Raw genomic sequence first — 26,718 nt, 5'->3', positions numbered from 1 at the left:
TTGGGTGGGGCAAGGGCCCGGGGGTCAGCAGGGCAGCACTGGAGGAGCTCTGTCGGGAGATCATGACATAAACAGGCTTGGCTCCACTCTGGTGGCCCTGACCCCACTCACCCAACCCCATTGCAGAGGCTCCCCTTTGATGTTCAGGTCAGTTCAGCAAACCTGGCCTCAGCCTCAGTTCCATGCCAGGAACTGAGCTAGTGCTGGGAATAGAGACAGACCGCAGTCCCTGCCCTCAAGGAGCTGGGTCTGATGGTGGAGATGAATACTTACATAGGCAACCCACCATGATATGATATTCATCATGAGAGAAGCACAGGAGAGGGCTGGCTCCGGAAGTGGATTGCCTGTGTTTAAATCTTGGCTCAGCCTCTCCCTAGCTTTAGGACAGTGTGCACGTTATTGAATCTCTCCTTGCCTCAGTTTTCGCATCCGTGAAATGGGATGAACTGTAATCTATTTGTGACTATTTTTGGTAGGTAACAAATACCTCACACTCAGAGATGTAAAGAAACAACCATTTTACTATGCCTGGACAGATTCTGTGGTCAGGAATTTAGGAAGGGCAGCGGGCGGTTTGTCCCTGCGCCACGATGTGGGGGGGCCTTGGCTGGAGGACTCAAATATCTAAGGGGAATGTGAATGGCTGGAATCATCTGGACACTTCTCACTTACGTGTGACTCCAAGGCTGGACTCAGCTGAGACTACCAACCAGAGCGCCCATGAGTGGCCTCTCTGTGTGGCTTGGGCTTTTCCCTGTGTGGTGCACTGGTTCTGGGAGGCACATCCTGGGAGGAAATGTCTGGAGGGTGAGCATTTCGAGAGACCATGGTGGAAACTGTGTGACTTTTTATAGCCCAGCCTTAGGCACTACATTACATCACTTCCACTGCACTCCTGTTGGTCTAGGCGGTCACAAGCCTGCCCAGGTTTATGCGGAAGGGATGGTTTTAAAACTGTCACTCTGCCTCATAGATTTGGATAATTAAATTAAATGAGACATATGCAGGGTCCAGGGCAATGCCTGGCTTATAGTATTATTATAGTTGTTAACAAATGTATTATGGTAAGTTATACTTGAAGGTTAAGTTTTATATAATTAGTAAAGTATAAATAAATGTTAAGTATTATACTTAGTGCTGTTGGAGGGAGGAAGTGGTAAGGAAAGAATTCAGAGAACAGGTGCTGTCTGAGCAGGGTTTTGAAGGATGAATAGGAGTTTGCTATGAACCTTTTAAGGAACACAATTTAGGTAGGGGAAACAGCCTGGGCGAAGTCATAGGAGGCTTGAAACAATGACGTGCTTGGGGAAACCATGAGTAGTTTGGTGTCCTTGCAGCACTGAGGGCAAGGAAGAGCATAGCTGAAGTGAAGTCGGAGGGTTGGTGAGGTAACAGTGTCTTGTGGGCCTGACTGAGAACTGAGAAGTCTGGGTTTTGTTCTGAGAGGATCAGGGAACCATGGAGGGTTTCAAGCAGGAGAGCGACACGGCCAGGTTTGTCAGATCATTGTGGCAGCATTGTGGAGGAAGGGTTGGAGGGAGTAAAGTGAAGTCTAGGGGCCAATGGGGAGGCCCTAACAGAACAAGGACCTGACCTAAGGGTGTGGCAGTGGGGACTGAGGGAGGGAGATGATGCAGAGCCATCTAAGCCATGATGTTCACTGAGCAGGGGATCACGGGAGGTGGGAGTGGTCCAGGGGAGGTCGAGGTCTGTGGCAGGAGCGCCAGGTTGGATGACATCGTTCTCATTACTGAGCAGAGGCAGGGGTGTGTGGCCACCACTCACCCTCCTCCCGCCCGGGCCCTCAGCCTGCCGCCTCGCTGGAGGACACCTTCAACCACACCTTTGTCTCCTTCCAAACTGGGCCACACCGCTTGGGATCCGATGGGCCATGGAGGCGAGGGAGAAACAGTAGAGGAGGACTCTCTCTTGACAGCAAGGTCAATGTCTTTTGCCTCCAGTGCCCCAAGTTTGTGAAACCTTTCCCAGGAGCAGAGGGGCATCTTTCCTCGGAGACTTTCCCTGGGCTGAGGGCCAAGTGTTGCTCATCTTGGCTGGGGGTGACTTGGGCCACAGAATGGCAGAATCCTAGAACGTTGGAATGGGGAAACCCTGAAGGGAAGCCCCGAGTCTGATACTAGACAAGACTGGGTTTGAGCCCTGGCTGTGCCTCTTCCTGGCTGTGCGGCCAGGGCGCTGTGCAGAATGGAGGCCACACTCCCACCTTCCACACAGACTGTGGGGTGGGGGGTTAAATGGGACCACAGACAGGAATATGATTGAGAAGTGCTTGTTACAGCTGAGATGCCATCCGAGAAGAGAAATCTGGGGCTCAGAGAGGAAAGGAATTGCTCAGTGCCGCCCGGTAAATGAGCAGCGAAGCCAGAGCTCCAAGCTGAGCCACCTGATTCCCTTCCAAGGCTCCTGTCCCCTCCCCAAGCATGCAAGGGGGACAGGACTATTCACCTGTATTTCACACTCCTCCCCAGTGTGGTCATCTGGGAGAATTAGCTGCCTGCCTTCTGGAGCCATCTCTCACTCGTGTCTGAAGCCCCAGTTATACAGAGATGGGAGAGCATAGAACAGAGATTTCTGCCAGTATCCCTACCTCTTGGCAGGAGGACAGAAGTGGACTCTTTCTCAGAGAGAGTACTTCGTCTTCAACCACTAGATCTGGGTTCTAGTTCTGGCTGTGACACTTTCTAGTGGAGCGACCCTGGGCGATCACTTCTTCCTGGCCCCCAGGGTTTCCTCCTCTCTGCAGATAAATGTTTTGTAAGTCTATGATTTGTGAGTGACCATGCTGCATGTGACAGCATAAACATGGGATCTGGGCCAGGAGAGCAACGATCAGCAGAGTATAGCACAGAGGTCAAGATGCGGGTGCTGGAGCCAGCATCCCGGAGCCGGCCGCTCTGTGACCCTGCACCCAGCTCTGTGACCCTTCCCACCCCCACACCTTAATTTCCTCACCAACAAATGGAGATCCAGCGAGATAATACATCCCAAGTGCTATCAGAGTATGGAGCCATGACAAACCCTCAAAGAATATCAGTCATTAGATATGCTGAGAGCCTATGGCATGCATGCATTTTATTTACCTAGACTCCTCAGCTGGTCAAATCATCCTGACAACCCTGAGAGGTGGTGGGGCAGAGGCGTGACTATGTGCTCCCCAGACCCAGGTTCCTTTTCCTCCTGGACACACAGTGGACTACACTTCCCAGCCTCCCTGCAGCTGGGGCCATGTGACCTAGATCTGGCCAGTGAAAAATGAGCAGATGCAACACACGCTATGGTGTGCAGGCGGGCCCCTCAGACCTCCTGTGTGAGGCTTTTGCACTCTTTCCTGCTTCCTCTGCTGGCTAGCTGCAGAGGATCCCGCAAAGGATCTAGAGCAATGATTCTCGTCCGGGGGCAATTTTGCCTATGGGGCGACATTTGGCAATGTCTAGAGACATTTTTGGTTGTCACAACTTGGGGGAGTGCTACTGGTGTCTAGTGGGTAGACTAGACAGGGATGCTGCTAAACATCCTACCATGCACAAGATGACCCCCACAATAGAGAATTATCCAGCAGATGTCAACAGTACTGAGACTGAGAAACCTTGGTCTAGAAGTGGAGTTAAAGCCCTGGGATGGTCTAAAGAGAAGCTCCTGGGTCCTTGAGTGACTGTATGGAGCTCAGCCCTGCTGCCACCTCCATATTAGACTGTAAGAAGAAGAAATACGGTGTTATAATGTTAAACTACGCAGATTTTTAGGATTTTTTGTTGGAACAGTTGGCCTACCTTGATGAATGCAGGTTGCTATTATTATGTCCATTTAGTTGATGGTAACTGAGATATAAAGTTACCGGACTTGTAAGTGACAAATGGTGGGTTTGAACCATGTTTGTTTGGCTCTAAAACCTGTGCTTGCCTTGGTATAGTGGTATAGTGCAGCCTCTTTCCATCTCCTGATTCTGTCCCCTCTGTCTGCATCCCCTGGAGGATTTCACGTAGAGCAGCTGCAGAACCAATCACCAAGTTGCTGCCAGGGTTTCCCAGTATGGGGCCTCCTGCTATTGGGTGGAGTATACTCCCCAGAATAAGCTGGTTGTGTCCTTCATGGTCCCATCCCAGGCAGCTCATGTTGGTTATCTGTGACACCCAGCCCCTTAAAAAGGGTTGGCACATACTCCCTGCATGTGCCCACTGCCCCACTACAAGGAGCCCCCTTATCCACTCTGTCCTTCTCCCAAGCCAGCCCCCAACCAGCTCCTGGTTTGAATTTCCAGGCAGGTGTCTGGAGGCGTCTTGGCTCCCAGTTAATTTCCTGATTTGGCTTCCTGAAAGGCAGGAGGGCTTGGAGGTGGCTGCCTGGAGCGATGAGGAGATAGTGATGTCTGCTCTGGTTTCCTGCCTGTCTGTGGGGACACCCTGCCCATCAGCCTACAGAGGGCCCCTCCCTGGCAGTCCCCGCCATACAGAGGGATTTGAGGGTGGGGGCTGGGAAGCTGAGCTGCAGTGGGCTGCAGAGCCTCATCAGGGAAAAACATGGATGTTCAGGCTTTGAGTGTGTGTGTGCCTGCGAATATGTATAGATGCCCAAGAGTTGTAAGAGCCTCCAACATGTCATTTGGCTCAATCCTCTGTGTCCACACAAGTTAGCACCTTTCCAGAGGATTTTGATCTTTTGAAAAAGTACCAAGAGTAAAAGACCTCTTTTACTTAAGTAACTTTCAAGGGTGAACTCAAGCCTGAACCAGTTCTTTGACACGCAGGAAGTCCTTCCTTGAATCTGCTCCAAGTTTCTCTTGCTGGTCTGAGTCCATTGTCTCTATTTTGTGGAACTAGTGACCTTTTTTTTTTTTTTTTTTTTTTTTGCCTCCCTGATGTAAACCCTTCAAGTACCTGTAAACAGAAATTGAGTGCTTCCCTCAAAATACTTCCAGATTCTCTTTTGCAGACCAAGCAATTCCACCTACCCACCTTTCTTCATGGAGGAGGATGACGACTGGGGACGTGTACAGTAGGAAAAATGTGCTTGCAAGGTGCCTCTTCTCTCCTTTTTGGAGGTTTCTCTCTCTTCCTTTAAAAGTCCTCACGGCTGCAGAAAAAACACAGTTTTGGGGGGCCTAGAAAGCGTGGGCTTCAATCTCAGCCAGGTTATTTAACGGCTCTGAGCAGGGCTCAGTTCCGGCACTTTGCACAGAGCAAGCCACGGAGCAGATGCTCGATCGATGTTTATTTCTCCCCGCTGCCTTCCTTCAGGTGCCTGTGCGCTCCCTACCCTTCCTACTTTGTCTCTGGCTGCTGCTGTCTGAAAAAGGACCAGAGGCGCTCATGACCCACACCAAACCTGGTTAGCTGGGTGGGACCGGCACGTGCCATGTGCGTAGGAACAGGCAGCAGGCCCCAGCCACAGGGGAGGGAGAAGGCTTTCCTCGTTGCCTCTGCTCTTGGAGTCCACTCTCCACCCCTCTGGCTGCTGAGTCATTCTCTCAGCACCTTCTCTCTGCATCTGTGTTATTGTGTCGGCCCCAATGCCTCGTCTGCTGAGGCACTGACCATTTTCCCAGGTGTGACATAGGGTCCCTTCATTCCCGTACAGCGGGATGCCCCAGGTTTCTTAGAATCCTAGAGTGCTGGAGCCATTTTCCAGATGGGGAAACAGAGGCCCAGAATGGGGTCCTCATCTGCCCGAGGCCTCCAATCAAGTGGGGGTGAGACCCCAGGTATCTTGACTGCAGGCCCAGTTTTATCTCTGTTAGAAGTGGAGCTTTGCTGTGAATCTAACTGCCTAGGAGGGTCAGACCTTTCAAATGCCGGGATGCAAAGGTCCCTGAACACAGCACGGGCACGAGGGGTCTGTCTCAAGAGTTGTCTCTCTCTTTTGCAGGAGGAGGAGGAAGAAGATCCGGGACGCCCTGAGCATAGGAGGCTTCAGGGGGATCACAGCTCATTTTCCTGAAGGCTGGTGTAGCATTAAGTTCTTATGTCTGCCAGCAGCCCTTCAGATTGGCTACTGCCACTCCTGTCTGTGTGTTACATAAATCCTCACCGCGAACTGCAGAGACAGGAAGCAATTAGGTGAGTGAGGTAGGGAGAGAGCGAGAGAGTGAGAGAGCGAGAGGGCGAGAGAGAGAGAGTGCACACAGAGATACACCCATAGATTCAGATAGAGACAGAAAGAGAAAGTGAGAGACAGAGACAGAGAGGGAGAGAGATGGTAGGACTCAGGCAGAAACATAGTCATACAGAGACAGACAGTGAGGCAGAGAGATGGAGTCAAAAGAGAAACTGAGAAGAGGGAGAAGCCAAAGAAGACAGACAGAGGATCCGAGACAGAAAGGGACACACAGAGATATACAGAGTGAGGCAGAGAGAAAGGAAAGCAGGAACAGAGACACTCAGAGACAGAGGAGGGAGAATTGTGGACACACACACAGACACAAAGGGAGGCTCAGTTAGACAGACGTAAAATTTGACTTAAAAAGAGAGATTTAGCTGGGGGCAGTGGATCACACCTGTAATCCCAGCACTTTGGGAGGCTGAGGTGGGCGGATCACCTGAGGTCAGGAGCTTGAGACCAGCCTGGCCAATATGGTAAAATCCTGTCTCAAACATTAGCCGGGTGTGGTGGTGGGCGCCTGTACTCCCAGCTACTTGGAAAGCTGAGACAGGAGAATCACTTGAGCCCAGAAGGCAGAGATTTCAGTGAGTCAAGATTGTGCCACTGCACTCCAGCCTGGGCAACAGAGCCAGACTCTGTCTCAAAAAAAAAAAAAAAAAAAAGCGAGAGGGAGAGACAGAGAGAGAGAGAGAGACAGAGAGAGAGAGAGACAGAGAGAGAGAGAGACAGAGAGAGAGGCAAAGACACAAAGCAAGACAGCAAGCAAGGGGATCCAGAGAGACGAGTTTTCCTTTTGCAAAATTTAGAGATTAAAGGGGACTAGAAAAATAATTGTGTAGAAGTTTATGTTTTCACACACACTTGAGCTTTGCCAAAACCCGGTGGGGTAGAATGGATGGTGACTATTATCACCCACATTTTAAAGGCAGGAAAGCGGAGGGTCATTGAGATACAGTGAAATCCGGAGCCCCATGAACCTGCCAAAGGCAGGGTGGTTGCACCTGGACTGGCCTCACTAACAAGGCTGATGTTGCTCTGTGCGTCTTAATAGCATAGAGCACCTTCATTGAGTGGCCCAGGAACCAGGGACGTGCTAAGGTGCTCTGGATTCTGTGTCTAGTATGTCTTCTCACGCTGGGGTGGGGGTGGAGGTCACTGGGGAAGTACAGCAAATTTGTGATTTATGCCAGCCTGGTATAAATCTTGCCCCTGGTTGGAAACTTGCCTCTTCCCCTCTGAGAGCCAGAATGCTCACTGCAGTTAGTTTTGAGCATTGAATGCTCAGAATTAACTGTGTGCTTCTTGTTCACCTAAAACCCTGACCACAAATGGATACTTACTCTTTTTGTTTTGCAAGAGTCTTGCTCTGTTGCCCAGGCTGGAGCGCAGTGGCGCAATCTCGGCTCACTGCAACCTCCACCTCCTGGGCTCAAGCGATTCTCCCACCTCAGCCTCCCCAGAAGCTGGGAGTACAGGTGCATGGCACCACACCTGGCTAATTTTTGTATTTTTTTGTAGAAATGGGGTTTCACCATGTTACCAAGGCTGATCTCGAAATCCTGGGCTCAAGTGATCTTCCTGTCCTGACCTCCCAAAGTGCTGGGATTACAGGTGTGAGCCACTGTGCCCAGCTGACACCTGCTCTTATGTGAGATGCCCAGTGCCTCTGATAGCAACTAGGGACTTTAAGAAGCAGCAACTTCCTGCCTCCATCCCTCCCTTTCTCTCTCCTCTTATTCATTTTTCAAATGTTCAATATGTGTCAGGCAACCGCACTAGGTATTGAGTAATATGACAGTAAACCAAACGGATAAAAATCCCTGCTCTCAAGGACTGCATTTTAGAGGGCAGAGACAAAAAACAAACTAACTAAATAAGATATACAGCATTATTAATGAGGACGAGTGTTGCGGAGAAAGAAGTAAAGTACAGAAGGGGGTTGGGGTATCTGCGGTGCAATTTGAAGATGATAGCTGGGGAAGGCCTTACCTAGCAGATGACATCTGAGTAAAGAACTGAAGGCGGGGAGGAAGCCATGGGAGTATCTGTACATGTGCAAAGGCCCTGAGGCAGGAGCAGGCCTGGCAGGAGTGAGGGACAGCAAAGAGGCCAGTATGGCTGGGGGAGAAAGAATGCAGGGGAGAGTGGGAGGTGACAAAGGCAGACAGACAAGGAGCAGAGCAGCCTAAGCCCTGTGGACCATTCCTCCGACTCTGGCTTTTATCCTGAGTGAGACCACTGGGGGGTTTGGAGCAGAGCAGTGCCATGACCTTACATCTTAACACCATGGCTCTGATGGCTGGGTGGAGCCTAGTGTGAAGGAGGCAAGAACTGGATCGGGGAGATGCATTTTTTGTTAGTGAGGTTCCATGAGGGGCAAGATGAAAAAGCTCAGTACCTACTCTGGCAGAGAGTCGTACATAGTAGGAGGTAAGGGGTTCAGGGGGGTGGGTGACCTTTGCCGCCACACTGTACGCCCCAGAGGGAAGAAAGGGCTGAGCCTGCAAGGCAAGCTTCTGAGCTAGACATAGAAGGGAGGGCAAGGAAAGCAATTTTGTAAAGTACATATTAGGTGCCGAGCACTGTTCATACCAATACAATTTAATTTAAATCATCACACCAGCTTAGGAGGCATTTTCCCCTTTTTATAGACAAGGCCCCTGAGGCTCACAGTAGTTAAGGAGCTTGACTGAGCTTATGCAGAAAGTGGGAGCTTCGGTGTCCAAACAGACGCTGCCTGCTTGTGCAACCCCCACGTGCGCTTCTGGGCCTGATGTCTCCCCAGGTACCCTCTCCTTATTCCCGCATCTAGGAAATTCCAGGGCCTGTTGGTTCCTCCTAAGGATACAGCATCTTGGTTCCCTCCTTTCCTCTTTGTCGCCTCTGCCACCACCAGGGTCTGAGCTGGCATTGCCTCTCTCCAGGACTGTTCTCATGGCTTCCTTTTCTGTTTTTGTTTTTCTTTTGTTTTCTGAGACAGGGTCTTGCTCTCTTGTCTAGGCTGGAGTGCAATGGTGTGAACCTGGCTCATAGCAGCCTCCACCCCCCTGGTCTCAAGGTGAGAGAATCTCACCTCAGTCTCCTGGGTGACTGAGACTACAGGCGCGCGCCACCATGCCCAGCAAATAGTTTTAATTTTTTTTGTAGAGATAGGGTCTTGCCATGTTGTTCAGGCTGGTCTCAAACTCCTGGCTTCAAGCAATCCTCCCACCTTGGCTTTCCAAACTGCTGGGATTACAGGCACGAGCCAGCATGCCGGCCCTCTCACAGCCTGCTAACAGGTCTCCTGTGTCTGCGTTCAGGCTGCAGCTAGAGTGGGCTATTAAAGATGCAAATCTTCTCCAGTTTCTCCCTGTTTGAAACCCTTCAGTCACTTCCAGCCACTCTCAGGATAAAATTCAAAACCTTTACTACCACATTCAAGGACCTGCACCAGCAGGCAGGGGCCTGACCCTTTGGCCGCACCTGCAGAATCCCCATCCCCACCCTGGGGGCTCTCTTTAGTCCTTGAGAAAATGAGTCAAGCCATTTCCTGCCTCAAGGCTTTGAATAAGCTATTTCTTCCCCCTGGAACACTCCTCTGCAATCCTCTTTCTGGAGCAAGCCCCACTCACCTTTCAGGTTTCCTCACCTTTCAGGTTTCAGATACCAAGTTGCTTTCTCAGGGGCCTCCCCTGATCACTGGAGAAGTCGGTGTCCTGAGCACATGCCTTTTCTAGCACTCAGGATTTTCCTTCAACGTTCATCATGGGGCAAAGACAGGACGTGGGGAAGGAAAGAAAGATGCCAGTGGAAGGGGAATAGAATGTGAGGCGTCAGGGCATGCAAGGGTCAGGAATAAGCCACCACTACAACTATAGGGAAGACTGGCTCCAAGGACAAGTGGACCCGTCCAGGGTCATGTGCGTAGTGAGCTGCAGGCAGCACCTGCACCCTGTGCTTCTGACCTTAAGATAGTGACACTTCCTTGATGTCTCTTGTCCAATTCTCATCTTCCTCCCCTGCATTCACCAGAGAGATGGCCAGGGGAGAAAATTAGGGACGTGACACTGAGAAATGAGCCATTTGTTCCCAAGCATTCAGCGAGGGTGGAACTTAGACAGAAACACCAGCACCCATTTCCCAATGGGACCCACTCCCGCCAAGCCACCAACCGGTTCCCATAGGTGGGGCGGGGATCCGTCTTTGCCCTCGTCACTTGCACCCTTCCCAGCAGCTGGAGAGATAGACAGACCTACCCAGTCCGGTCCTCTACACCTGCTGTTGCAGTGGAGTGGGGAGGGGGCTGGAGCCTGCTGTCCCCTCCCTCATTTCACTCTTCGCTCCCTGTTTGATCAGAGCCCCACCGCTGTCAGCTCTCTAGTGGTAGACACATTTTAAGCAGAGGGCTGGGGGGCCAAGGCTGGGGAGAGAATGGTGTTGGCGGTGAGTGATCATGACAGCGAGTGACTCGAGAAGCGGTCAGCGATGCCTCACTTTTCCTCTGGGGAATCTTACCTTCAATACAGCCTTGGAAATGGAATACATTGGCTTAAGAGAAATAAGACCTCAGGCCAAATGAAATCAGGAAGCAAGCTCAAAAGAAGCAAACTTCCCTTTTCTTCTGTTTTGTTCTCCTGTGTTCAGTACCCACAGGGCTCTGAATTTTGCAGGTGCCTGCTTACTCTCACTTAATCCTAGAAAGTGAGGGGTGTCTTGGGGACCAGGACAGGGAGACAATGACAGCGGGTAATGAGGAAGGTCACTGGTGGTGAAACACAATTTTTCCTGTCCTGATCTCTGGGACTTTGATTTTATCCTGACCTTGTTGGGAGCAGATCTGGTCTGACATTAGGCTTGTTATTTGTCTGTCTTCATCGTCTAGCCTCCTGTGACAATTCCCACTGGTGCTGGCTTCTTGCAGAAGGCATGAGGGTGGTGCAGTGAAAAGGACACGGACCAGGAGCTGGGAGCCTGGACTGAAAAGCTGTGTGATCTGAGGCCCTCACTTCTCCTCTCCGGTATCCATTTATGACTACAGGCCATCAGGGCCCCTGGGTAGATGGCGGCAGGGCAGTGTGGCCAATGCACGTGGCCAGGCCCTCTGGGAGGTAACTGGATTCAGCGGGGATAAGGCCTTGGCTGCCACCAGACCCTGCAAGTCTAGTCTTGTTGCACTGGAAACTCCAGGATGGCCTTCTCTTGCCTGGCTCCTTCCCCACACCTTGGCATCCTCATTGGGGTCCTGACCCCCATCTACTTCTCACTCACTGATGGGAATTTCCCTCCAATGTAGCAGTGGCCTCCATGAAGCTCATCTCCTCCGGGGTGCAGGACACTTTATTTAGCAGACACAGGGCTGCGGATCCCTGTCTCTTTCTTCCTGACACCCTGGCCAGAGATCATTGTGAGACCAGATGGAAATGTGGGATTTGCGGAAGGATGCTTCTCTTCTAGATCTGGGCCTGCCTGTTTGGTGGTGGTGGGCATGGGCTCCCCCAGGGGAATGTGGGCTTGCAGGGGTGAAGTCTCTGTTTATCTGTCCTGGGGTTGGTGTTAGGAACCAGAACCAGGGAGTAGAAGACAGGATGCAGCTCTGGCTTAGGCTCTAATTCACTCTGAGCATCTCTTCCTCTCTGTGGGCCTCAGTTTCCTTATCTGTAAAATGAGACCATGGGACCATGGCAAATGATGGTTCATAGGCTCCTGCATCCGAACCATCTGGCTGCTTGTTTAAAATGCCAAGGACCAGTGCCCTTTACAGACCTTCGGAATCAGAGCCCCTGGGGAAGGGCCTGGGAATCTACATTTTCATAAATCCGACCGGATGTTCGGATGCATGTGACGTTTGAGTTGACCACGGCCTGAGCAGGTGGTCCCTAAGCACCCACGGGCATGAGTGCCATCCCAGCTGGACTCTTCATGCTTTGGCATGTGATTGGGTGTTAGGTGCCGTGTGCCAATGTCACATGTCATGTGAAGTCCTAGAAGACAATCGGGGGAGTTCCAACTCAGAGAAGAGACTATGAAGAAGGGAACAGTCATCACGTTCAGGGGATGCCAGGGGGAGAGATTGGGCTTGTTCTGTGTGACCCTGGAGTTGGATCTAGGGCTCTGGGTGAATGTTGCAGGAAAGAAGTACTTCTAACAATCAGAGCTCCACGGGGTGTCTTCCGTGGTAGTGAATGCCCCGTCAGTGTAGGAGTGTGGGCAGATGTTGTGTGCTCTCCTGGGGAAAATGTTGTAGAAGAGATTCTAGCAGCAGGTGGGGAGACACTGGGTTTGAAGATATTTATGAAGGTGGCTTCTAAGTCAGAGCTGCTAGGATTCTATAAAAATCAAGGAGCTTTACTTGCCCAGGGTTTAAAGCAATGTGTATACACCCATGCACACTCCTACTCACATATGTACAAAGAGACATTCATGTGTGCAAACCTTCAGACACGTGTGTACATGCACAGCGTACATGTTTACCGACATGATACAGAGCATGTTTTCATATATAAGTGCACACAAACACAAGACAAATACGGCATCAACAAACACGCACATACACGGCAGTTCACACAGCACACATCTGCCTCAGTCTCTTTTCTCTGGCTGTTTATTTTGCCCCACTCCAGAGCCTGGGCCTCCCCGTGCAGCTTCCACGCTGGTCTCTAGAGTCAGAGCCTTGTTTAATCTCCATTAGCTCTCTTATTTCCTGCACCAAATTAAAAGTGTGACCAAAAGTTAATTATTCTAATTCAATTTGGCCCTAATGTTCTGTACGTGGCGATGGGGAGGCCTGCGTGGAGGTGAAGCTGGCATAGGCAGGGGGAGGAAGCGTCAGAATTTAATATGTCTTAATGACTCTTACAGGAAAATGCCCTGAAGCTTTCTTCTCTGCGGATTTTCCCTGCCACTTCCCCAGGCCCAGCCCCCAGATTTTCTGGAAATCTCAGGGTGCTTTTGGGAGCTTGGCTTTGGGAAATATTTGAGAAGAGAGCAGGCCTCTCTCTGGAGGCCAGGACCGAGGTGAAAAGTCTTGTGTGTGTGTGTTCGTGTGTGTTCGTGCACAGGTGCCCATGTTGATAGAACACAGACCAGACTGTCAGGTCAAAAGGCCTCCAGAGAGATGAGCCAAGGCCTCTCTTGCTGAGCCTTCATCCTTGGGTAATGCTGAGAGAACTGAAGATCACAGATTTTGCCGGACATGGGAACAGCCAGCCCTCCTCTCCTCCACCGCAAATTAATTTTCAGATCAAGCCCCTCCCTCTGCCTCCCCACTACTTAGACTTCTCCACATATTCTTGCTCAGGAGTGTAGAATCTTGGGGGCTCAAATCCAGCTTTCCCCAGTAGCCAGGTCTTTCCCAAACACTAAGCCTGGCCCCCACATTTGAACATGGGGCTCTTAGCGGGTGCTGAGGCCAGGGACAGCTAGGGCAGATTCTGAAAAAAAGTTAGTCCTGTCTCTACAAAAAATACAAAAAAAAAAAAAAAAAAAAAAAGCTGGACATCGTAATGTGTGCCTGTAGTCCCAGCTACTTGGAAGGCTGAGGTGGGAGGATGGCTTGAGCCCGGGGAAGCAGAAGTTGCAATGAGCCAAGATGGCGCCACCACACTCCAGCCTGGGAGATGGAGCCAGATCCTGTCTCAAGAAAAAAAAAAAAAAAAAAAAGAAAAAGAGTTAGGATTCTTGTCCTGAGGGCTTTTTGTCTCCTGAGAGTGTCGAGCCCAGGCCTAGGGAGATCCTAGACTGGTGGAGGAGGCAGCATCCTAGTTGGGGATGACAGATCATAAGATCACAGAATCTAAGGTCTTGAGGATGTTTTTGCGATATGTCACTGATGTCAAGCTGCTAGCTGATGCTCGTGTGGCTTCTGCAACATTCTCACCTGTTTGCACAGCCAGGAATAGAAGCTTGCTGCCTCTTAAGGTCACCCGTTCTACCTCTTGGCAGCTCTGTTAACATTATCTTCCTGTGTGTGGAGCTGTAATCTACATCCCCGGAAATTTCCTCCCACTGGCCGTAGAGCTGCTGTCTCATGTCACTTGGCTCTATGGTGATGGATAAAGTATTTAAGGACAATGTACAATGTTTTCTGTGGAACCTCCTCCTCTACAGGGCAACAGTTTCTCAGCTGTTTGTCATGTGATGAGGTTGTGAGCTAACCTGTGTTAGTTGGGATAAGCCAGCTGCTGTAAGAAAGACACTGTCTGCAAATCTCAGTGGTTTAATTACCAGCAGTTGGTGTGTCACTCACGTATTTGTCCAGTGCGGGTATTCAGTGGACAACTTTCTGTGCAGTGATCCCACATCCCTGTTTCCTTCCATCTTGGGGCTCTTTCCTCTCCATTTAGACAGTGCATGGGGAAGAGAGAACCTGAAGGTTGCCTGCGAGGTTTTTATGAGTTGTGTCTGGAAGGGACGCACGTCATACTTGCCCACACTCCTTTGACCAGCGCTTAGTCACATGGCTGCCCTACCTGCAAAAGAGGCTGCAAATAGAGTCTGGTGGCGTGCCCAAGAGGAAATGGGACACGGTTTGGTGAATAGCCAGTCTACCATTGCATCCTTAGGTCATCCTTCTCCAAAATGCTCCAGCTTGTTCATATCCTGTTTGAGGGTGATGTTCAGACATTTGAAAAAATAGGGGGCTAGGTATGTCCTGATCAGGTACTAATGGAGCTCACCATTTCCTGAGCATATAGTATGTTCTAAGGGGTGAAGTGCTGGGGCTGGCTCACACCAGCTCCTGAAAGCCAATCTGGCACACCTCTTCCCTGCTGCCTTTTCAGGGACATCACGTTGGTATCTTGGAACGAGTCTTGAGGGGAGTGTTGAAATCAAGGAAATGGACACATGCTGCAAGCCAGGGCTCCTCCCCAGCCCCCCAAGCTTGAGTCAGCACCCAACCCTCTGGCTTTAGCTGTTGTTTTGCAGGAGCCTCACACCCTGAAGAAGCAGGCTCTGCCATTTCTATTTTATGGTTTAAAAAACTAAGGTCACAGGACTTGCCCAGCCAGTGCAGAAAGGGGCCAGACCCTGCTTCCCTGTTCTGGATGCATCCATCTCTTAGCTGTTTCCTTCAGATGGCTGTCAGGATGGGAAGAGCTGACCCCGACCTCAGCTGCTGGTCTTATGCAGGGTGCCGTGTCTCCTCTGCATTGTCACCTCCTTGTGGCCGGGACCAGGTCTCAGTCTTTGTTCAAGGAAGTGTCCAGCACATCAGCACACAGTGGGAGTTAAGCTGTTTAACCAAATCTAGTAGGCCTTGTCCTGGGGAAAGTTCCAGCCTGTGAGAGAGAATAGACCTTTTCCCAACAGAACTCCTTATCTGATGGGGGAGGAAGTGCCCTGTTGTGTGGGTTCTCCAGCCTGAAAAAAGGGATAAAGGCCTCCACTCACAGAAGCCCCAGTCTGAAGGCATGAGGAGTCTTGGGGGCTTGGAGTTATTTGGGGAGCCATAGTTCTTTCCCATCAGGAACTCCTAATCAGATGGAGAAGGATTTAGATCTAACCCCCCTCACCAGAGTGTATTGGTGGCTATGGATGAAGTTTGGCTGGGAATCAGGGGAGAGAGGGGGATTAATCTGTAGGGAATGTGGGTGGTATCCTCTACCCCTATAGCCAAGAGCTACTCGAGTCTATACGCCCCAGCACAATGTCTTCCCTTCCAAGAGCTCAGGGATGTGACTGCAGGTCAGGGGAAGTGAATGCTCCACAAAGAGGCCTAATGCCTCTCTTCTGTCCCCTGCAGTTTGAGCCTTCATTTTTATCTTCTCATGAGAATGTGCCCTAGATACAGGGCTGGGCAGTGGATAGGAACAGGGGCTTGGTGCTGGCCCAAAGAGAGGGAATGTGTCTCCAGATGCAGCCCACTGGCCTCCCTGTGTTCCTGCATAGTAAGTGCTGGGGTCTAATTATTAGGAGCACTGATCTGTAGCGTGCATTAGGAAGAAACAAAGGGGAGTTGTATTTTGTTCTTAATCCAATTAGGGAAAAATACCAGGGGTGGTAGGTTTGTCCGTTATTCACTGGCTTAGCCAGCCATTCACCTGGGCTTTCTGCCTTAGCTGCCTCACTCGAGTGAAGCAGAAAGGCACAAGGAATAAGTTAGCAGCCTGAGTGGCTGAAGGGTGAACCAGGAGGGAGGATGAGTGGTGCATGGTAAGGGCAGGGGGTCATCTCCAGGATGAATGAGAAGTTGCCGGGACTTCACCTTTAGGCGACCCCAACACTGACCTTCTCAGTGGACAGCAGGCATCTAGATCCTAACCAACAGGATAGAGTTTGGTATAGGAAACTTCAAGGTTTCCTTATACCCTTGAAGATCGGGCTGGATTTATATTTTCTGATAATCCTTTCTCGTCTTCCACTTCCTCTTCTCTCTCTCCTTTCTTTTCTTTCTCTTCTTCATACTCTAGGATTTATAAGGTTGGGGAAGAGTGGAGAGGGGTCCCCAGCAAAGGATTTAGCATGAGTAAAATCAAGGAGGGATAGAAGAACCGTCCTGAGCTGGAGGAGGTTTGAGAAGGAGAATACTGAGAGGTGAGACTGGACCAAATGTAAATGACCTTGAATGTCAGCCTGAGAGGTCTTTGAAGTCAGGGGCTATGACTGATTCATTGTTGCACCTCCTGTACCTACCACCATCTAGCACATAGTAAGTGTTCAACAAATATTTGCCGAGAAAATGAATGACACTATCCTGTAGACAGCGTGGAGCCTGAACCTCACCCAATAGAGGGGGTTGAAGGGGAGGGTGGATCCAGATGCTTACTAAGTACAGGTGCACAGCAGGGCACAGTTTCTACAATGTAAAGGCACTGGTATGGAGTTATAGCCCTGGAGAAGCTTGCTGTCTGTATTAGTCTGTTCTCACACTGTTATAAATAAATACCTGAGACTGGGTAATTTATAAAGAAAAGAGGTTTAATTGGTTCATGGTTCTGCAGGCCCTACAGGAAGCATTGTGGCTTCTGCTTCTGGAGAGGCCTTAGGAAGCTTCCAGTCATGGCAGAAGGCAAAGAGGAAGCAAGGCATCCAACATGGCAGGAGCAGGTTGTTAAAAAGTGCTATACACGGCTGGGCGCGGTGGCTCACGCCTATAGTCCCAGCACTTTGGGAGGCCGAGGTGGGCAGATCACGAGGTCAGGAGATCAAGGCCATCCTGGCTAACACGGTAAATTCCCGTCTCTACTAAAAAATACAAAAAAAAATTTAGCCATGAGTGGTGGCACATGCCTATAGTCCCAGCTACTCAGGAGGCTGAGGCAGGAGAATGGTGTGAACCCGGGAGGCACAGCTTACAGTGAGCAGAGATTGCCCCACGGTACTCCAGGCTGGGTGACAGAGCGTGACTCCATCTAAAAAAAACAAAAAAACAAAAAAACAAAAAAAACTGTACTTTTTAAAAATTATTTTTTGAAATGGAGTTTTGCTCTTGTTGCCCAGGCTGGAGTGCAATGACATGATCTCAGCTCACTGCAACCTCCACCTCCTGGGTTCAAGCAATTCTCTTGCCTCAGCCTCCCTAGTAGCTGGGATTACAGGTGTGCACCACCATGCTCGGCTAATTTTTGTATTTTTAGTAGAGACTGGATTTCACCTTGTTGGCCAGGCTGATCTCAAACTCCTGACCTCAGGTAATCCGCCTTCCTTGGCCTCCCAAAGTGCTGGGATTATAGGCATGAGCCACCGCGCCTGGCCAAAATTACTATACACTTCTAAACAACCAGATCTCATGAGAACGCACTATCACAACGACAGGACCAAGAGGGATGGTGCTAAACAATTCATGAGAAACCCCCCATGATCCAATCTCTTCCCACCAGCCCCACCTCCAACATTGGGAACTGAACATGAGATCTGTGTGGGGACACAGATCCAAACCATACCACTGTCCAATTAGAAGGATAATCCATTTATGCATGAAGGATTGTAAGGCAATGTGTGTGGGAAATAGCACAGACTTGCTGGGGAGCTTCCAAGTAAGTAACACATAGTTGTGGGGATAATTAGGGAAAGGTTCTTGGAGAAAACTGGGCTTTGATTTGAATTGGTGGAGGGCAGGTGGGAGGGCATTTCTGGTAGGAGGAACAGTAAGAGCAAAGGCAGGGGGCAATAGGTATTTGTTGGGAGGGGGCAGTGAAGAGGCTGCTCCATTTTAATCAGCTCCTAGAACTGGAAAGACCATTTTTTGTTTGTTTATTTGTATTTTTCAGATCAGCAAACTGAGGCTCAGAAAGTGGAAATAGGAAGCCCAAGGTCACACAGCAAATGCTAAGAGGACCAGAACCTTATGGATCCCAGTCCAGTGCTCTTTCCTGTACACCACACCACTGGCTACCCTTTCAGACAGAGCATAGAGCAGACATGTAACCAACTTAGTCACAACATGTCAAGGGAGGAGAAAGAAGCCCATATTGTGGTGTCCTTTCTAGGCATTTGCATTATTCTAAATGTCTTGCGTCTTTAATATGTTTCCATTTGCAGACACTAGAAAGGTCCTGGGCACCCCGTGGGGTGATGAGGGAAGATGATGTGCACGTGTGTGTGTGTGTGCGTGTGTGTCCGTGTGTGTGACGGAGAGATGGCTTGGGTGGGTGCAGAGTTCCAACTCAGTTTTCCCTACGGTAAGCCTGGGTGCCTGTCTCCTTGACTTTTACCTTGACCGGGGAGGGTAAGCAGTTTCTGTTCAGGGCAGACTCACTGGATCTCACTTTGAGATTTGGGGACTTGGGCTGGAGCTCTTTATTTGACCTGTTCCTCTTTTTTTCTTTTGTGGTCAAAATCCTCCCCACAATGACGGCTTTGGGGAGAGTTTTGCTTTTCCTTCGACTGACTCCCTGCTGTCTCAGACTTTGCAGTGTGCGCATCAAGTTTCTTGGGGCCAATCCTGGCTTTGTTTCTGGGACCTCTGCTGTTCAAAAAGAAAAAGAACAAAGTTGTTCTCTTACTTCCAGAGACCGAGTACAATTTGCCAGGACCTTGGAAAGATAATGCTGTGTAGGGTGGTAAGGAATAGACTATGAAGACTGCTAAATTGCCCCGATAGTGTAAGAAAAATATCAGAGTCAGGCCCCAGAGCCAGACCTTGCCACCAACTCTCTCTGTGACCCGTTCTTTGAGCCTCAGTTTCTTCCCTGGGAATATGGGGAGTTGAGCATGCTTTCTTTAAAATGTGTTTTAATTTTAGCCATCTAAAATCCCGTATTTCTTTATACTGCAATTTCTCCCTTAATCAGATATATTTATTGAAAACTCCTTTTGTACAAAACACTCTGCAATTCCCTCCTCCTTACCTCCTCATACGGAATGTCCTAAAGCATAGTCGCACAGTAATGTATCTCATTACACATCTCATTACATAAGCAATGAGAGGGAATTTTAGCATTAGCATCATGGCTAAGGGCATGGGCTCTGGGGCGGACCTCTCTGGTTAGAATCCTGGCTTCACCACTTATTAGCTGTATGACCTTGAGCTAGTTACATAATCTGCCTGGATCTAAGTTTCCTCATCTGTGAACCTGGGGATACTAATAGTACTTATCTTACTGGGTGGAGAGTAAATGAGGTTATCTGATAAATTGCTTAGCACCAGTCTTGGCTCATAAGAAAGCACTCAGTAAATGTTAGCAATGATTGCAATCAGAATTTCTGTTTTGTTATATATCTTTACTCTCCTGACTGAAATTCCTCACCCCCATCCCCTCTGTTGCACATGCCTACAGTACAAACCACTTAGTGTGGCTCACAGTGTTCCCTCTGACATGGACCCTGACCACATCTTGAGTTTCCAATCCATTCTTTTGCAAAAAACAAACAAACAAACAAAAAACCCGTGAAAACTCTCTCTCCAACAATACCCATCTGCTAAGAATTCTCTTAAATTATGACATGGATTCCTCATTCAATGTCCTTGTATAGGAGAGTACCTTTGCCCAGGGATGTCTGCCCTCATCTCAGCTTCAAAACTTGGTCCAGATGCACCCCCATCTGTGATGACTTCTGTAACCCTGCAGGCACCCTGCAGGTTTTACCAAGGACAACCACTTTCCTTGGAAAAATGAAGCACCCAGAGCACACTATCATTGGATGGATCCCATGGTGCTGACAATATTTGTTTACTAATCAGACTTCTTTGCTGTGAGCTACCTGAGGTTGTTCATTGCTCATTTTCATTTTTATTCTTGGTGTCTAACACAGCGCCGGAGTTAACTCTGCCCCCATCAAGCCATCTCTGTCACACACAGAGCACAGAGTTGGTTCTCAGTGAAATTTGCTGAGATCTACATGAAACAAGAAAAGCAGATGTTGGGCATATCAAGAGTATAGAATAAATCAAGTGGTTTTGGGGTGGGTATGCAGGAATAATCCAAGAAGATTTACTGAAGAGATAAGTCTAGAAGTGTGTTTGGAAGCTAGTTCAGAGTCTCCTGCATGGGAGCAGGGGCCTTTGTAGGCCTCATACCAGGTATCGCAGTCCCTACTTGGAAACAAGGAACAGAGTATATGTTCACCTAACCTAAAAACCCCATCTAGGTCCCACCACTACCCCTTTGCTCATGTCTGGAACCAGGAAAACCCTAGGACTCGTTATCTCTAACCCCCTCGTACTCTCTCACAAACACCAAGTCATAGAGTTAACCTCCAAAATATCCCTCCAATCCACCCACTTTTCTCAATATTCACTGCCACCATCCCAGTCCAAGCTACCATTACCCTTTGCCTGGATTCTTTGCCTGTGATAACTTTCTAACTGATGTGTTGGTATTCACTCTAGAGCACTGTGTCAGTTAGAATTAGGTTAAACTGTGAGTAACAGAGACCCAAAATTACATGAAAAGTCTGCAGGTGAGAAGTTCAGGGCTGGCATAGTGGATTTCCTCTATGGTGTTGTCAGGTACTGAAACCCCTTTTTATTTTAATGCCCTGACTTTTTTACCTTGTCACCTCATGGACCAAGATGGCTGCTCCAGCTCCAGCTATTACATCCCCAGTCCACCTGCAGGAAGGAGGACACTCCCATCAAGGATACTTCTTGGATAGCACCCACTACTTTCATTCACATCCCACTGGCCAAAACTGAGCATTGTGGCTACTCCTAGATGTCAGAGAGACTTGGGCTGGAGTCCTGTGCCCATTGAAAGATGAGAGGCACTCAGGAAGACAGGGAGTGTTGATATTGGGTGACAATTAGTGATTTGTACAATAAAGCTCTACAATAAGTTCTTTGTCATTTCACTCTCCAGATTAAAACACTTCAATGGCTCTCAAATTATTTCAAAGCAAAATTCAAACTCTTAATATGGCCTACAAGATTCTTTATGATCCTCTTTTGCCTCAAGTCCCTAACCCCCAGCCCCCATGCTGTAACCATCTTCTCCCTCACTTTCCGTTTTTTTTTTTTTGCATATTCTATTGCTGCTATCAGAAACATTTGCAGCAGATCTTTTTATTTTTTTATTTTTATTTTATTTATTTATTTTTTTTGCTTCAAGGCATACCCTTTCAGCCCATCTGATTTCAGCACAGCTATTGAGGACACTTCCAGGCATTCCTGTCTCAAACACAGGCTACATTGTTTTTCTGTTTTTCTGATGGAGGGCTTTCTCCAAAGTGGCGGAAAGTCGCTGAGCAGGATAGTTTACATCCTCAGGGGAACTAATGGGGGATAGTAGTTAGTGAGCAAGTGTTTCTGTCCTCTGTTCCTAGAGAAACAATTTTAAGGTGTGTTCTATGTAGTTCTTCAGAGGATCTGCAGCAGGACTGAGCTCCAGTTGCCCACAGTGGAATTAGACCAGTCATATGCATTTTATTGGTCTTTCTTCTTTTTTGTCTTGCTGTCCTTACCCCGTTACTCCAGTTTCCTTGGATCATCTCCCAAGTTAACTACCTGCATCTCTGACCTTGTTTCAGGTTCTGCTTTTAGGGGAAGATCAACTATGACAGCTGATATTAGAGGTCACTCTAAAAAGCTCCCCTTCAGTATGGGATTCTGGAACTGGATCATTAACCAGTCAGACGGCAATAAGGACTGCTTTGCAGGCATCCAGTGGGGTGTGTGGCAACTTTTAATTTACTGAGCATCTAAATTCCTGAGACTTTCACTTGGTGGACTGGGTGTGGAACAGGACCAGCAATGCTAAAAACCAAGACTAGGAATGAATGATAAGGAAGGCAAAGCTGCAAAGAGGGTTGAACATGCAGCTTTGACAGGTCTTTTAGGCTCAAGTCAGATCCCTGTTAGAGAAGGAGTGGGACTATGAGATATGACCTGGGGATATTTGCGTGGATACATCTGAGAACATTGAACTCCCAGCTTCCCCTGAACCCTCCTGGCTGGCAATAGCAGCCTCTTCCCCGCTGTTAGAGTAGATCAGCCTCTCCTTGCCTAACGACCATGCAGAAACCTCTCCTGTGGTGGATGCCTTGCAAGATGATACTTGTCCAGCTTCAAGATCTGCCCCTACCTACTTCTAGATTAATAACTTGCGTCAAGCTGGGCGTGGTGGCTCACGCCTGTAATCCCAGCACTTTGGGAGGCTGAGGCAGGTGGATCATCTGAGGTCAAGAGTTCGAGACCAGCCTGGCCAACATGGTGAAACCCTGTCTCTACTCAAAATACACAAAAATTAGCCGGGTGTGGTAGTGGGAGCTTGTAATCCCAGCTACTCAGGAGGCTGAGGCAGGAGAGTAGCTTGAATCCAGGAGGTGGAGGTTGCAGTGAGCCAAGATTGTGCCATTGCACTCCAGCCTGGGCGACAAGAGCAAAACTTCATCTCAAACAAAACAAAACAAAACAAAAAAATAACTCGGGTCAGGTCTTAGCATAGCTCAAAAGAGGGAGTAGAATCCCTGTTAAGGGAGGAAATAGCTTATTCACTGAAAGAGTTGCAGGAGAACCTGGCTACTACGTGGCAACTGGAACTGGGAAATATGTGTGAGAATGGAATTCGAGAAGTTGGACTTGGGTGGGGTGGAATGTAGACTGGAAATAAGACATTTATTGACATGGGGACACTCTTCCAAGACTCAAGATTTAATGTTTTGGCAGGGAATCCTGGAGCCTTCTTATGCTGCTGGGACAGGTCCTTGGAAATGTCAGAACTGTTAGAGAAGTGAGGGTATTAGAACAGATTTTATTACACAAAACCAGAAAACCTACCCTGAGAAGGCCAATAGGACACTCTCACCATTAGAATGATAAGCAATGCACTAGTGAGGGAGGCTCCAGCTTCAATGAATGGCTCAGTGGTGGCTGTCCTCTATAGGCCGGGGCGGACAGGAGATGAAGCCATGGGGTTGAGTTCTCTGTGTCAATGGGGATGAGAAGAATCTGGACTAGCAGAGGTCTGGTGGTGTCATTAACAATCAGAGACAAAGTGGACATAATTACCATAGTAGGAAGCAAGGTCAGAGTGACCACCAGTGTGCCTTGACACACAAGGCACTGAGGTCCTGAAAAACACACTGTGGTGTTCCCAGGGTCTAGACAGATAGGTGGCCAACTAGGGTATTCCATGACTTGCATAACCACAGGAAAATTAAAAAAAAAACAAACTGATTATCTAATGGCTGATACCAGCCACTGCAATAGAAAATCATGATTCCTCATCCTTTGTCCAGATCTGAGCTAGTTCTTAGACCCAGAGCCCATTCACTGATGGAAAACCAGGTCCTCTTGAGGAAGAACCTGAAATGTTACCACAAGTATATATAATAAATATTCCCTTTCTTCTTCAACAAAGGGACTCTTGACCATTCACCAAAGACAGGGGATCACCCAGACTTTTTGAGCACTGTTGAATACAAGGTCTGACTATCACTGCTAGGGGACCTGGCCTGTGGTGCCATCAAAGTTCCCCAGTGAAATCGGGAGTATGTAAAGGCAACGTGATAGAGTCCTACCCTACATTCACTTTCCAGTACCTCTAATAGTCCCTGGACTATTCTTCCCTAACCCTTGTGTGCATTACTGAGATGGATATATTTTGATGTTGTCAGACCCTCACATTGGTGCCCTCACCCATGGAGTAAGAGTTTTTATGGTAAAAAGAGCTAAATGGAATCTCTTGAAACTGCTCCCCTCTCTAGCCAAAATAGAAGGTCAAAAGCTATCTAGGTGAAATTGCAGAGATTAGAGCCACCCTGAAAGATGTAAAAGATGCAGAGTGGTTGTCTCCATCATATCTCTACTCAATTCACTTTTTTGGCCCTTACCCTCATCTGATTTGATTTGTTGTTCCTGTTTGCAGTGCCTCTGCTAGTATGACTACCTGAGTTCTCAAAATATGACTGATTTATCTGCATGGGATCCCACAAAAACACAATCTCAGACCAAGAGATTTATTTCATGGTGCAGACGGTCAACATGGTCATGAGACATGTAATTCACTGATCCTATTATACACCACACCACTTGGAAGCAGGTGGGCTGATAGAATATTGGAATGGCCTATTAAAGCCTTGGAGAAGATGCCAGTTTGTGGAAAATACCTTGCAGGGTTGTGGTACTGACCTCCAGGTTGTGGTATGCATTGAACCAATGGTTCATGTATGGTGCTGTGTCCCCCGAGAGCTAGAATATACGTCTGGGAAACAAGGGATGGAAGCAAGTTGGGTCCATCTATCATCACTTCCGATAACCCTTGAGAAGAAGATGTGCTTTCTGTCTCCCTAATTCTAGGCTCTGGTGGAGGCCAGGTTCTGGTTTTACAGGGAGACACAGCAGAGTTCTGCTGTGACTGACCCTGAGTGATCTCTGGTCACTTTGAATCCTTCATGTCAGTGGACTAGCAGGCAAAAAGAAGGTGGGGGTAATTGACCATGATTTTCACAAAGAGCTGGGGTTGCTGCTACCTAACCAGGACAGGGAAGACTCTGTCTGGAACTCAGGGGGTTCACTGGTGCATCTCTTAATGTTTCCATATCTGATGATAATAGTGAGTGGGCAATTGCGGCAAAAACAGCCTAATGGGACTGAGGCAACCCCCCTTGCCTCTTTCATGGATGTTGGTCTGGGTACCTCACTAAGCAAGTGACCCAGGCTGGCAGAATCAGGTAGGCTGAGGGTAAAGGAAATATAGAGTAAGTGGTAAAGGGCGTAGGGGATGGATATATCTCAGGACCTGCTGTAGCTCTTGGAGCTGTACCCTGACCCACTAACATTCCTGTCTGAAGAACGTTTTAGAAAACAGAGATTAAGGCCTGCCTTTTCTTGAAAATTCAGTGACAAGGTGAACTTATTTTGGATCACAGGCAGATCTGAGCTCTACAAGGGGTGGACTGTAGCAGACACTTTTTGTGCCCCACATCACATTCCCTTCATTGACCTGATTTCAGTGCAACTGTGGTAGACAATTCTGGGCATGCTGCCAGCATCTTATCCCAAGCATGCAAAGTGGTGTCTCTCTGCTTTTCTGACTCAGGGCTTTCTCAGAAGTCTGAGAAGGCTGCTCAGCCTGCAAAAGCAGCATGAAAATGCAGGGAAATGAATACCACTGGGGCTAACCCTCAAACAATGGGGACAGGAGTCAGAGGATAATGTCCTATCCTCCTTCCTTAAGGGATAATTCTGTGGCATATTCAATGTGGTTACGCAGAGGGTCTGGAGTTTTCTACAGAAGTAATTCACTTAATCTATCTTTATTGATTTCCCTTTTTCCCTGTCTCACTCCCCATGTGACTCCCTCCCTTTGGTTTCTTGGGATTACGTCCCAAGTAAATTATCTGCCCCAAAGACCTTGTTTCAGGCTCCTTTTTAAAGGGGGAACCCAAACTAAGACACTTGTTTTCTTCTTTGAGCTTATATAATTCCTATTCAGATCTTCTTCTATGCCTCTTCCTTCCGAATTCTTTCCTGGCCACTGGGCCTGGGAGAGAGACCCCTCTTTATTATGACTGTGCTCCCAGTGCCTAGTAGGGTGACAGGTGAATAAAAGGCTCTCCAAAAATATGTGTTGAACAAACAGCTTTCCCAGTGGACTCTTCCCAGCAAGAGAGGAGTCACTGACGACAATTGTAAGTGTTGCCACCCTCCGACATGATGCCGCAGTACCCGAATACGCCAATGCCAGCTCCCTGTGTGGGGACAGAAGTCCATTATCTGGTCTTATCAGACTCTAATACACCTCAGCGAGGGGCCTTGGTAACTAGGCTGGATAAGTGCTGCACAGACACCATCTCCCTCCCTCGTCTTCCTCTGCTCCCCCTCCCCCTAACCCGCCACATTAAGTGAGTAAGTAATGAGAATGGCTAGAAATTGAATTTTATGAAAAAGTAATCTGTGGCTTAGAGAACAAGCAGGAGGAAGGGGGAGAGATTTGATGAGATGGGGGAGATGATTTCAGGGCCGTCACGGAGAATGAAGGAACATGGGAGCCGACAGGAGAGTCAGGTAGGAGAGTCATTCAATTAGGGAGGCTGAGACGGTGGGGGGACTTGGTCCCCTTCTTTTGCTCTGTCCTTTTTTCCCTCCATCCTTTTCATCTCATCTATGGGTATTTTGTCTTCGTGCTCATGGGGTGGAGAGGAGGGAGACCAAGACGGAGACGGCAGCAGGGGGGAGCAGAAGACGCTCTGACCACGGAATACATTACTCTGCCTGCAATTCAGAGAACACTGGTG

The 26,718-nt window shown here is 48.7% G+C and overlaps 1 long non-coding RNA gene across 1 annotated transcript in view; it reads left to right on the top strand.

Moving 5' to 3' along the window:
* The first annotated feature begins 4,845 nt into the window (after positions 1 to 4,845).
* The window catches only part of LOC135967633 (uncharacterized), a 69,185-nt gene continuing 47,312 nt past the window's right edge, over positions 4,846 to 26,718 (top strand). The window contains exons 1-2 of the long non-coding RNA XR_010581777.2: positions 4,846 to 6,077; positions 10,985 to 11,120. This is a non-coding gene — a long non-coding RNA (uncharacterized lncRNA). The remainder of the gene's footprint in view (positions 6,078 to 10,984; positions 11,121 to 26,718) is intronic.

This window comes from Macaca fascicularis, chromosome 16 (genome assembly GCF_037993035.2).
Source record: "Macaca fascicularis isolate 582-1 chromosome 16, T2T-MFA8v1.1".
NCBI classification, from domain to species: Eukaryota; Metazoa; Chordata; class Mammalia; order Primates; family Cercopithecidae; genus Macaca; species Macaca fascicularis.
Note: the sequence above shows the minus strand (reverse complement) of the source record. Positions and strands in the feature narration are given on the sequence as shown.